Below are 13,383 nucleotides of genomic sequence, written 5' to 3'. Positions count from 1 at the left end.
AAATAGGATAACACAGGGCACAGAATCCAATTTTAGTCCTGCTTGTTAGAGATCACAACCTAAAGCTATCTTTCTGATTAAAATACATTTTCCCTGCCCTTTCATGCTATCATTTGCTTCTGACTCAGTGTATCATTCAATGTTTGCAACAGACTATGATTAAGGATGGATAAGCCCAAAAAGATAAAGCAAGAACAGGCCTGAACTCTTACCTGAGACACATACAGCATATTTTTTTGAAATCAGGTGAGTGGGCAGAGAACTATTGGGGAAAAATTGAGTTTAAATTTTGATTCAATAACTGTTTGCAGAAAAGTTGTATTAGCAAATTCTCCAAAACCAAATCCTGCAAGGTGCTTCCCACAGTTGATACACAAGCTTTAACTATTTTTTTTAGACTGTGGGTGTTGACAATGAAAAAAAGTGTTTTGCAAACGTATGTGGAAGGTCCACTGAAGTAAGAGACAGCGAATGGTTCATTGTACGGGGAGCCATCTTTTCCTGAGTCCATGTCAGGTTTTATTGGAGAAATTGTGTTCTGTCTCATGTGCAGTTTTTGGCCTCGAGTACACGTTTAAATTGGATTTCACAGGACTCTGTAATTGGGGGAGAGCTAATGTAGGCTGGCACCAGGACCATCTTGAGAACGTCCTGGGAAGAATTACACACAAAAATTGTAGACTTACTAGTGGCTGTGTACAGAAAACCTTTGCAATTGGTGGAGATGTCCAGAACAAGATTTACTTTTAAGAAATCGGCAATCAAAGAGGATCCGATGCCTTTACCAGGGATTAATTAAGATTTCTGACCCTCTCTCCAGCAAAGGCTCTTTTCTTCTTTTAGGGCATGACTGGTATAAAACACAGCGTGTCAAAAAATTAACTCAGAGATTGGAAATGGATGTCCATAAGTGGCTGATAGACATGCATCACTGATTTTACTGAAACTTCTGATCTCAGTATTTTTTGAACACTTCTGTAATTGGTTGGAGAAGCGGGTTCTGTTTCTTGGAAAAATAATTTGTAAAAACTTCTAGAAGGTTTACTTGTTTTGTTTTGGTGTTTTTTGGTTGGTTTTTCAGCAGCAGCTCTTTGGAAAGGACTAAAATTTGTGCCATGTGCTGAGGAAGGGAGCTCAGCGTGAGCTCAGCGTTATTATTAGACACAAGAGAATACACACATGGGGTCAATGTTATGTATGAAAGCCACAGCAAAGAAAATTTAAGTAGTTCAGCGAGCAAAAGAACTCTACTTTTTATGGTCTCCAAAAATAATGATTGTAAAATGGTGATTCAGAATTTCGGGGTCAGGAATTCTCCCATCCGTTCCTAAATGTGTAGGATGGGCCAAATCTTCCTGCTAGTACTGTGCTTGTGAAGCAGCAAAAAGGAAAAGCTCCTGAAAGTGATGTGTGAGCTCATGGAGCCTGGGAAAGGTCAGCTGTGGGGAGATACAGTCAGAAAGAAACATGATCAGCAAGGCCCGGGCAATCAATTTTTATCCTTATGAGCATCCTTGTTCCTGAGTAGGAACCCATCGCTTTCCTCCTGGGCTGTCCCATAGCCCCTTGAAATTGGTGAGTAGTGTTCTGTGTTTTTGTTGTCTTCAGAGGTGTTTGTATAAGTCTGGCTTTCTAAATCATCAAACAGAAGAGTGGTTTCATCCTTTATCCTAGAAGATATACCTGAAAGTTAAAGATTAATATTCCTTTCTCCCCCGGTGCCACTGCCTCCCTCCCCCCAGCAAAAAGACCCCAAACCAACAGTAGGCTGGGGTATAGGCAAGGGAGAGGCAGACTTTAGTCTCAGGTAGGAGGGAGATCAGTGTTAATGAGAATCCTTTAACTGTGACCTTTATTTTTTGCCACAAGCCTGAGGTTCAAGGGTAGACAGAGATAACAAACACCCGTGAAGAGGTCCCAGCTGAGCACGCTGTGTGTTACTGATAGCTCTGGGATGGGAAGCAGAGAGAATGCAATGACTGAGAATCCGTAAGCCTCACAGAAGTGGATGAATTATCTTTACACACACAGAGCCACGTAATCTCTTTTTATCAGATCTGAGAAGAAAGGGAATCCCTCCCGTGTCATTCTCTTCGGGCTTTTAGCTCTTCTGGTGTTTTACAACGAATCGGGCTAGGATTCTGCTCACTAGACTTTTCTCTTGATTTCTCCACTCTTCTCCCTACAGCTCTTGAGAGAGCAAAAAGGGAGCAAAAGGACGCAAAGGAGATCACAGGCTTGAAAATATGGGGATTTGCCAGATCCTCAGTTTGTGTAAATCTGAATTTTTCAGTTGATTCCAGTGGAGCAGAGTCGATTTACATTAGACCCATTATGTTCTGTAGGAGTTCCTAGAATTGAAATCCTGCTTGTGATTCCTCTGTTTTTATTTAAATATATTACTCTTTTGCAATGTTAAAATAATGGGGATGAGGGGATTAAAACTCCTGATAATGTACTCTGCTGATGCTGTAAGGAAAATATTCTGCTTTCTGAGTCATTTGCCCTGAGCTGACTTTCTTTTTTAATGGTTCAGGGGTTTCCTTCTTTAGCCATAAATTGCATGCAAATTCTTTTTTTGTGTGTGTGCCTGTGTATGACAGTGTGTGTATGTGAGTGTGCGTGTGTGTCTTTCAGAAGCTAAGCCAAAGAGAGAGGCTGTTCCTTTAAAGCAAAACTGAAAAAAATGCCTTCAGGCATCCTATTACAGTGGAATGAGCCAAGGATCAGGATTTGCAGCTCAGCTATATAAACCCAGCAGAATCTGGCTGATCTGACCAGTTTGCCTTACTGTCAAACGCTTCTGTCTTTCACACACTCACACGCAAAATTAGACAACGCAACTTCTCTGAGTTTTGACAGGACGGCAACAAAGTCAGAAGCCGAAAGCTGACTTTAACATCATATTTATTTCATGGAGACTGATAACAGCGGGATCTAATCTCTGTCAGAGTCTGTAAGGTAAGTCTGCTTCCTTCCTGAATTAAAAAATCAGGAGCTCTCTCCCACACAAGTTTGCAAAGACACAGTGCTCTGTCGTGACCCTCATAGTTATGACTATCAGTCTGAATAGTCAGGGGTCTTATTAAGGAATAGTTTTGAATTGAAGCATGCCTGTCTTTAGTTCGTCTTTATTGCCCAGTGTAATAGTAATGTAAGAAAAGTCTCAATGACCTCAATCTGATTGGGTGAATGAGTGAAGGATGAGTTACTTGAATGCTGAACATCTCCAGAGATATAGACAGAAACCAAATTGGCAGGAAGGGGAGAAAATCAGATTTTGGATTTCCTTTTGGCTACTGAACTAATATAAACGTTTCCCCCATCCTCACCTCATGCCAGACCAAATCCACTTCAGTTCTCAAACCTCCCAGGTAACTTCTCTTTCCTATGCTACTGTGTATGACTTGAAAAGGGTCAGGCCCTTTTCCTTTTTAATTTGCTGTCTGCACACTTATTTGCACTGAAGCCTTTGTCACCTTCCTCCCACCCCCACTGGGCTCCAGTTTCTTTTAGAAGTATGGTAACATTAGTCTGCAGTGGGGAGCAAAAGACAAAGGAAGATTCAACTGGTATCTTATTACCAGTACTTACATGGGTGGGTTCTGGGGAGTGGGAGGGTGAAATTCTCCATCATCATGGTAAAATGGAGACACTTGCTTTACCGTGTGTCTTAACTACTTGCTCCCTTGTGCACTGAGATTTTCTGCATGACTGTGTCTGCACTTACCAGTTAGGCTCAAATTGGCTTAAAACAGAGAAGCTGACCGGGAGAAGGTGACTGCACTTAGCTTCATTTCGAAGTTAAGCCCACTTACTCAGAACTTTCTGTTACCTCACCTTTGCAGAGTTTTCCCTGCCCGATTTTCTCTCTGGCTACTAGGAGACAGAGTTTTTGGCAGTTATTCTAAACTTCTGAAAAGTCTGCATCATACTATGCAGGAGAAAGGTGTGATCAGATTGAAATGACGGTGACATGTCTTCTTGCACAGCGGAGACATTATGAAATTAGAAAGCATAATAAAGGTATTTATCAAGTGTTCCTTCACGAAAAAAATAGAAGTCATTGAGATGCATTTGACTCTATGGACTAGGTAAAAGCCTTATTGTCAAGCTGTTGCATTTGGTTCTCTCTCCCAGCTTATTCTTCAAAAAAAATCATATTAAATAATGGGAATTCACCTTAAACACCTCCCAGTGAATGTTATTTGTGGGTTTTGTTTTATTATGCTGGGGTTGTGCTTTTGCCTTTTAAAGCTGTGAAATCTTAAGGGTGCTGTAGTCTGAGAATGAGCTGGACAGTAGGAGCTAGTGACAGTCCTTTGAATTCTAGGAGGACTTGCAGAAAAGCGTTACGATGTCTTTTGGGTTTTTTCTTACTGCCATTTGGGAACTCGGGAGCAAATGTCTGATCAGATGAAATCATTTAGTCAAAAGAAGAGAATGGGTCTATGTGCAGTTCACCTTCCCTGGCAGTGAAATTTGAAAGTACTTAGAAAGGTTATCAGGGTGTTCCTCTGCACCATTGCTCAGGAAAGGATGCGCATCTGAATCGAGCAAGGCAGCTGGAAAGGGGCAGAGTGAGAGGGATGCTGTACGGGGACTGCTTGCCCCCGCTGCCGCGGACCCTACCAGAGTCACTATCCTCAGTAAATTACTATTTGTTTCCCATATTTTTTTGCTCATTAATTTTATGCTCTGGCTCCTTTCAGCCCAGAGAAAATTCTTTGCAAGTTCCAGTTCTTAATCCTATAACTACAGTTACATTATCAGTGTTTCCAAAGCTGTAGAAGAGCCAAAGAATCTGCTGAAAAGTGCACAGCCTGCAGATTAGAATGTCATGTCTCATTTGGAGAGGAAGCTGATACTCTGCTGAAGAAATCTCATCCAGGTACCTTGTAGTGATAGGCATATGAAAAGAGAACCAACCAGATCCCATCCTCCTGTTGAAATACTGGTGTTAGAGTTTACTGGGAATATCCCTAAACTCAGGGTGAAAAGTGCTCCACAAAATTGTGAGCAATGATTTATCTGGAGACTTTTTGTTAATGGAAATCTATTTTTTTTAATCCCAGCTTTTTAAGGCTGGATCATTTCTCTTCAGTATTCAATTACATTTAGCTATCATGTTGCTAGAATAATATTTCTAAAGGTGTTTGAAGTTCGGATCAGGTGACTTATTTTTCATATTATTGCTTTTTATAAAATATCTAAAAAAAGCCAAAGGCTATTCATGTATGAAGATGTTCTGACTTCCTATAAAGAGACTGTCAAAGTTTGTTCTTGACTATTGTTTCACTTTTTGATAAGAAAATGAGATTAGATGGCAGAGTCTGTGCTTCTTGGGACATTTTCATCCTTTTCAAGAGTGAAGCAGAACTGTGAAGCAAGCGTGCATTTGAAACAGTGGTGTTGCTTTGGAGCCAAAGCTTTAACCCTTTCATCCCTTCTGGTAAAACCATTTGAAATACTAGACCTGCTCGTGCAGTTCTCTGCCGTTTTCCTAGTACAACGCAAGAGTACATCCGTTCGCCTAGCTTTGTAGGCTGTGTTCAGAGGTCTGAGCGGGGCACTAGATGGCAATGAAGTGTTCTGGGCTGTATAATGGTTGGCTGGTGTAAATGGATGTCCCGTATTGGCAAATCTGTAAGGGAGAAACAGTGTTTGTTCAGTTGGCTGTTTCCATTAGTGAACCCTGATATCATGTCTAGGTTGAATATTACATTTGGAAGTCAGTGTAACTGCAGGGGGTGGTGTCTGCTTCATTATCAGCTACACATTTACCTGTCCTACTTGTGTCACATATATTGAAACATGAGAAATTCAGAGTGGTTAAAAATTACTCTAAGTTGAAGCCTGTGACTTGATATATTCGTCCTTGGACATGTGCCATCACGGTCTGCTAAACTGAAGGGCCATTGACAGTCTTAAAGTCCAGTGTCTCATAGCTCTAGGCTTAGGAATGGGTGATTTACATCACTGGAAAGTTAGAAATCTTAGCTTTCCAATAATAAAAAGGTATTTGTTTTGAACTGTGACAGTTTGAGATATTGGGCTTTAAAATTGTGCTCTGATTTATCAACATCCACTTTCTCAGACTTAATTTCTGGTGTGAATTTAGCACACCCTTCTCAAAGACTGATGTCTGCTATGAAAACCCGTGGTTATAAACTACAGAAATCTGAGTCTATTGTAAAATGTAGTAGCTACCCTTAGCAGTTTTAAGGAAGTTGCTAATGTAATATTGCAGAAAGATCATTGTTACTGAAATAGGAAACTAAGGAAGATAGCAATCAGAGTGAATTATATTGAGTAGATATTTTACCACCACCCAGGCTCGGCGATATGCAGAACTAGTGCAAGCACTTGCAGGACTAGTAACTAGCAATTCTGGACAGGAAACATTATAACTTGAGGTCAAGAGCTGAAAAATAAGGGATGTGTACAGGTTGCTTATGAGTTTATAAGGTGTAATTTAATTCATCGAAATGCTTGATATCAAAGTGGACTTGCTGTCCATGGCTTCTGTTGGTTTTGTGTAGGAGTTCATTAGAAGTTGACGATGTTGTTGCTATTGGTACAGTATTTTAGGCCTCGTTATATTAGAAGGAGCGAATAGACCTATTAAGTGATGCTGTCTGCCACAAAAAACTTACAATTGCTATTATTAGCTCTTCAGAAAAGTTCTTTGTGAGTGAAGAGAAAAAAGGAAGGCGGCAGTTCTTTGAGGAACAGCACTACCGGAAAGAAGGAAAATGAACAATCCTGAGAGACAATCCTGAGCCGTCTCAGTTTCCATGAGCTCTGGGGTTTATATGAGTGTGAAACTTCCCCTAACTCAGTGCTTACTGTCCACTCGTGCGTTCAACCCTCTGTCCAATCTGTGCTGAAGTTAAATGCCTTCCACATGTGGGAAAAGTTAAAAACCAGGCATTCTTCCAGCTAATGAAATCTTTCAATGTATGATGTAACTGAGCGGTGCAGAATGGCCAGACTGGGAAGGAGGAGTCAGAATGGGATTCTGCCTGACAAGAGATGTCTCTCGATCCAGCAGAAAGTGTTTGGGCACTTGAAAGAAGGAATATAATAGGGATCCTTCAGCTAAAAGGAGAAAGTTTGAATTACCGTCTCTTGTTAACATTCACTGGAATAATATACATGGTCTTATAACTAGACATGGCCTTAATGTAATATTTTTACTGTATTTTTATATGCATCATTTTTCTCTCTCTCTCTCTTCTATATATTGCATATTCTGTTGCTGACAAAACAATAAAAAAACCCTATAGCTTCAGGGAGTATACCTGGACGTAGACTTTAAAGAATACTAGTTAATATACATTATGCCCCCTAAAGTACCCCTCATAAACAAATGTGAGATTTTGCTGCTCAGGTAGTGGAGCCAACGAGAATAACTTTCCATTTATGTTTTTGTTTGGCTTATGCATCACCGAAGATGAATCCACCCTGAGTTGATCTTGTTGCAAGAAATTTCTCCAAATTCACATCCTTAATTATCTTGCCACTGTAGTTTCAATTAAACTAAGGTGGGATGTTGCCAAGTTTTCAGAACTTCTAACTAGAGAGTCCCTGTGTACAAATAGCCTGTGGCATTTTGTATTCTTTGGGTAGCGGAGAACAACGTTGCCAAGTTTGCATTCAGTCATCCATCACATATTAGCCCACTGGAGGTCCATTCTTCCCTAGCAATAGGGGAGCTCTGCTTCCTACTTAGAAAGATTACTCACACAGAAAGCTCTTTCCCCATAACCAGAACTGCACAGGGAAGAGAAAGGACGCTTTCTTCAATTCATATAAGTGCTCCATTTCCAAACTCTTGACAAAAATGATATTGTTTCATGCTTAGAAAACATATTCTTTTTAGTAATTGAGTAGAAAGTACGGGGTGGTAGAACAGAAATCTTTAATACTGATTTAAAAACCATTGCTTGAATCAAGGTACAACAAAGGTCTGTTGTAGTAGTCTGCCTCTTCCCTATGCCAGGCTGTAGCATTGGCTATATGGGTATAATATTGGCCAGGATACTCAAAGGAGTCTGAAATTGGATGCTTGGGGAAATTCCACTGTAATGATTTTGCTACAACTACGTACTTGAGCATTTGTCTGTGTCTTATCCCAAGACGCACCAGAACGTCATAAGCTCATTAACCTAAAATTACAAATGCTAATTTTCTTATGGAATTAGGATATTAACCATAATATTAATCTAAATTGTCTTGATTCTTCTTTAAATGTATGCTCTTTTACACCATTCTGGCAGCACAAAGCTAATAGGGGATGTAACTATCTTCTGAGTGTATACGAAAATCAAACCATGAGATCGTTTCCCCGTGTGCCCATCAGAACCGGCTAAAGAGTTAATTCTACCATTAAGAAACTCTTGCTGGAAAGGTATTAAGAAAAAGATTTATTCCCCAGAAAGAAGTTTGCTTTTCATTCCCAAGAAATTAAAAGAACTGGAAACAGGCAGATTTTGTCAATCAGTTTTGGGCTTGTCTCAAAGACAGGATGTAGGGTTTCAGGTGAGGGAGCCAACTGCGAGCTGAACACTTGTGACTGTGGTGTTCTGCCTCTTCGGTTTGATGAAAAGCCTTTATTTGGACAAGAAAGGTTCACTTTCAGTCTGTGTTACAGAGTGCAGTACAAGACCTTAGTGGTTATCTTCCTTCTTGGCCTGGCATGATCTCATTTGGTCAGAACTCAGTTGTTAGGTTTTCAAAAGGAGCTCAGTGTCTACTTTGCACTGACTCTTTGTTTTTACTGGTTCTTTTGGAAAGCCAGCCCCTTTTGGATATGCTGAATCCTCCTAAATAGTTTCTCTGTGCTGTGTGACAAAGGTCTATGCCAAGAAAGATATAAAGGTAGCCTGTGATGTGTAGGCAATCCATTCCTCTTAGTAAGACAGAGTGTAATGCACATTTTTCCTTTGCTTGTGGCTTGTACTTCCCTTCTGCATTGCTTGTACAACAGTAATTCAAGTCTGACTCAGAATGAATGCTGCACACTGTAGACTACAAGTCAAATGAGAACAGGATGCATACTAAGGGAAAGGTCTCAGATAATTTTTCTTATTGAAGTATTTTGGCAATGTAAATAGTTTCCAGGAAAAAAATGCTGGCATTTCCCATGGCGAGCTCTCTTTATGAATGTCCTATCTATTTTTCCAGTTTGGTGGGCAACTGAAGTGTTTACAGGAGGATTATACCATCTGCAAGCCAGCGAATTTATATTTCCACTGTCAAGTGTTAATTATGTTGTAGACTTATATACACTTTACAGCTTAGCCAGTGAATCACAGTCATCCAACACTACAAGTACTGCAGTTCCAGGTTTGATGGAAAGAACACAGGACCTAGAGACAGCACCACTCTCAAATGCATTAGACATTATTTGTACTTTATTTGTCCTTCTCAGGTCATTATTTCCTATACTATTTATTTGCCTTAGTACACTGGGATGTGACAGGGTCACTAGCAGAAGCAAGGAAATATGGCTTACTACCAGTCAGCCACGTGGGCCTGTCCATGCTTGCCCCATCACTGGACATGGTGCCTAGGCTCTTGCATCGCAGGGAGCTCAGTGTCACTGCCCACCTACGTTCTCAGAAGCCCCTTGCTTCTAGTATTGTAACGCCATGTCAGTGCTGAGGAAGGTCATTTTGGACGCAGAGTTCATTTGCTTTGGTTTGGTCAGGATCCCTCTAGAGTTGGGTGTGATTACATTTCCACATTACCAATGGTCCCACTGGCACTGTTAAAATGGGTGAAGTCTCATCGGTAAGAAAAGGGAACTGATCCTGAATTAACAGAGTGCTTTCCAGGTTGTGGCCTGACTCTCTTTTGTACTATTTGTGCTGCTCAGAACATGTGCAGGAACCCTTAAACTGTGTTTGTTTCTGTGTATATACATAAAACTCACACTTGACGTAAGAAAAGTGTAATTCCTATAAATAGAGATGCCCTATATATCCTATAATCCTAAATCCTAATATACTATTAATATGCTACACTTACAGAAAGGGGGCCTTAGTGTAAATAAAAATTGAGTCTACAGTGTCTAACTTCAGTTGTTTCACCTGGGGAGAGAGTTTTTTCTGCTAACATGAGCAATTATTGTTTTATTTTGATATGGCATGTTGAATATTGCATATAGTATAGCTGCTTGACATTGTCTTAATTATATAGCAGAGCAATCTCTTTTTGCAGAGGATGCCTTGGCCTGATGTGATTTGGTTTATGCTCATACAGGTCAGGAGTACTGCCTATGGAGTAACATGGGGATAAAACCAGTCTGACAGAGGGGAAATTAGAACCCACCGAGCATTTTTCGTGCATAGAATGGCACTTCATTGTCTGACTTATTCCCTGTCCGCTTCACTTCAGCTTGCATTTCTGAGGGGATGGTTTTCTTCTATGCAGACTTCAGAGGCTGCCAGCCAAATTCTCATGTGACACAATTGCATTGATTTCACTGGAGATCTGTTGCTGGATAATTGAGCTCCACATCCCTTCTTTTATTCCACAGCTCAAATTGCTGTCAGCTAAGACTTCAGCACAGACAGGTCTCAAGTCACTGTGGGTTAAGAGAACGAGGTCAGAGTGCTGTTGGTGGAGGTCTCTCAAGTCTCCCATTAGTGTAACAGTGCCCAATTCGTTGACATTTGAAACAGCAGCACGGATTTTTGTCCGAGTTCAGTCACCATTGTGACTAATCACTTGCTCAGGGCTCTGTATATGGCTGTATTTTCCATTACATTACATAAGTGCTTCTGCTTCACGTCAGTGCACTGGGAAACACACTCAGACTGAACGTTTTAGAAACAGTCTCCTCTCTTTTTTCCAAATGACTTGCACTCAATTTGTTTCGTATTTTGTGAATCTAATTTCTATTTTATTTTGTTTTGCCAAGCCATGGTTGATTTCCTCTCCATCTTCATTTTTCATTACATATTTTGTTCTACTACGAGTTCGCTACCCTACCCTAGGTTGCCAAAGATGCAAATTCTTCATGCTACCACATCTGACAGAACCAGGCCAAGCAGATATCTAGCCTGGGGGCTATTACTGGAAGTCAGATTTCAAGGAACTCCTTCTGTGGTCGTGTGAGTTAAAAAAATGTGCACATTCCTGCACATTTCAGACGCTAGTACCAAGGACAGAGGAGCTCCAGCAGGGAGGAAAAGCTGCCCAAGGAAACTAATAATTGTTTTAAAAGCAAAGAATTGTCTGGGGAGGGGTTACCCATATGTTTTCCCAACTTCTTTTAAGAAGACGATCAAAGTCTGCTAATGACAGGAGACAAGCAATAATATCTCTGATTGCCCAGTACAGTACAGGCTTTTATGACTGACTTCTGAGACATTTTTAGAGATGTCATTTTCATTGCTTCAACTAGTATATGGTTAAATGAAAGTAAAGTTACAAACTGCATGCAAATAACCACAATGAATTCTGAAAGTACCTGCTGCCCGCTGCCCAATATCATCTGTAGCAATTCATACTTCTTAAACACTTTTTGTTATTCCAGAGCAATACACACGTAAATTATTTATGCTCTTAGTTGCAGCAGTGTCATTAAAACAGAACACTTCCACATCACTTGCCTCTGTGTGTGACATTCCTTCAGCTAAAATCACTTTAAATATGGAAAAGTGTGATTCTATGGAGTAGAATTTTGGCTAACCTCTCCCTTCTGACCTCCAGGAGAAATTTAAAAAAACAGCTTCATCAGAGATGCTGTACAAAGCAGTGTTGTCTGTGTGCTGAGCCTATCCACTTGTACACCGTGTGAGTATTTGTTTAATACGTCAATGGTTCCTAGTTCTTATAAATGCAAAGATCCTATTTTCTACTGCATAATTTTCACCAATATTTTTGGTAAGCTTATTAATTTGGCATCTGCTTTTTATAGCAGATCACCTATTTATTCACGTATTCATATTATTTTTATCAAGAGTGTTGATGATTCATTTCCTACCTCTCATTATCTGTAGAAAAGCTGATGTTTGATACTTTAGTTGAGAATTTTAGGGACAACTGAGACTGTCTAGGCTCCTATCCCCAGAATTGGCTGCTGCTTTCTTCTCAGGAACTCTTGCTCAGCATGAAAGGAGTGGGAAGAAAATTCAGAAGTCCTGAATTTCTGCTCTTCCCATCTCATCACAAAATCATCTAGAACTTTGTGAACGGCTGTGGAAAACCTATAGGTTGTTTTGGAAGAAACATGGTGGAGAAGGGTCTGGAAATGAAGCAGAGATTTGTGTGGGGAATGAACGTAAGTTGCTGTGATTCATACAAAAAAAGCACACAAACCTCATAGTTTGAAACCGCATCAGTAAAGCCCTCAAAATAATTCAAAGTGAAGTCTCTAGTGTCTACCCAGAAAATAATGAGCTCCTGACAAAGTGTAACTTGGCAAAGAAACTTTCCAAAGACAAGTTTAGAAAACCATAGATCTTTTCCAGCTCTGCCTCTTTGCTATGAGGAGGAAAAAGCCAAGAGAGCAAGTGAATGCTTTTGCTATTAGGAAAGGCTTTATTAAAAGGTACAGTGCACACTTAAGAGGCAAGAGTGATTTCTGCTGGGAGATTATGGGCAAAAGTTGCTTTTGCTGTGAAAGGGGCTTTTTATATTGTAAAAGGCACTAATCTAGGCTTCAGTGTCTGTGGCACCTCTCCTATGGACCTGATTCAATTCCACATTTAACAATCCAGAGTTCCACGTATCTCTTCAGAGACTAATGGGTAAAACTCACTTCTGTGCTGTAAATGCAAATGGGGGTTTCAGTGGGAAACTAAGCAAAAAGGAAGGTGTGAACACATCCCTTCTGCTTTCCATGGAGTCCTTCTGAGATGACCCAATTCTATAGTTCTGCTACTGTTTTTAGAACAGCGACAGTTTTTCTGAATCCAATGCCTTTGTTGCTGTTCACATCCCTAATGTGCCCTGCGGTTTCTAATCCACAGTTTTTGTCTAGGCGTTTTTCTTCCAGCTCTGAAAGCTACAGTACGAACAGAGATTGCTTGGCAGATGGGAGAAAAAAACTATTTAGCAGATGCATAGTCCTGTCTTTTTTTTTTTTCTCTCTCAAGTTTGTAGCAAATTGCTCTGCTTGGCTGATTGCTGTACACCCTGCCATGAGTCTGAATGCAGCTCAAAAGCACCCCACTGACCTGCTTGTTTTGTTTATCTTTTCTGAGTTCCCATTTCCAGAAATCGATGCTCAAGTGTCCGAGCTCTTAACAGAAAACCAAGCTCCAAGGACAGACTGAATTCCTTGTTAACTTGTGCTTTATCTGTGTTGCTGGAAGCTAGACGGGATAGGGTTGGTGCAAGTCCTCCCATAGTTATCTCTTCTAATTC

At 40.4% G+C, this 13,383-nt stretch overlaps 1 protein-coding gene across 11 annotated transcripts in view; it reads left to right on the top strand.

Annotated features, from left to right (window-relative positions):
* The first annotated feature begins 2,763 nt into the window (after positions 1-2,763).
* Positions 2,764-13,383, top strand: part of TNC (tenascin C) — a 72,442-nt gene continuing 61,822 nt past the window's right edge. For 3 of the 11 annotated variants that reach the window (XM_075112275.1, XM_075112273.1, XM_075112284.1), the window contains exon 1: positions 2,764-2,961. The gene's annotated coding sequence lies outside the window, so the exon portion shown is untranslated. Of the gene's footprint in view, positions 2,962-11,737; positions 11,809-13,383 lie in introns of those variants that run through there. The other 8 variants (XM_075112278.1, XM_075112280.1, XM_075112279.1 and 5 more) reach the window with 3 other exon arrangements.

Source organism: Phalacrocorax aristotelis, chromosome 17 (assembly GCF_949628215.1).
Source record: "Phalacrocorax aristotelis chromosome 17, bGulAri2.1, whole genome shotgun sequence".
Lineage (NCBI taxonomy): Eukaryota > Metazoa > Chordata > Aves > Suliformes > Phalacrocoracidae > Phalacrocorax > Phalacrocorax aristotelis.
The sequence above is the reverse complement of the archived record's forward strand: the minus strand, read 5'-3'. Positions and strand labels throughout refer to the sequence as shown.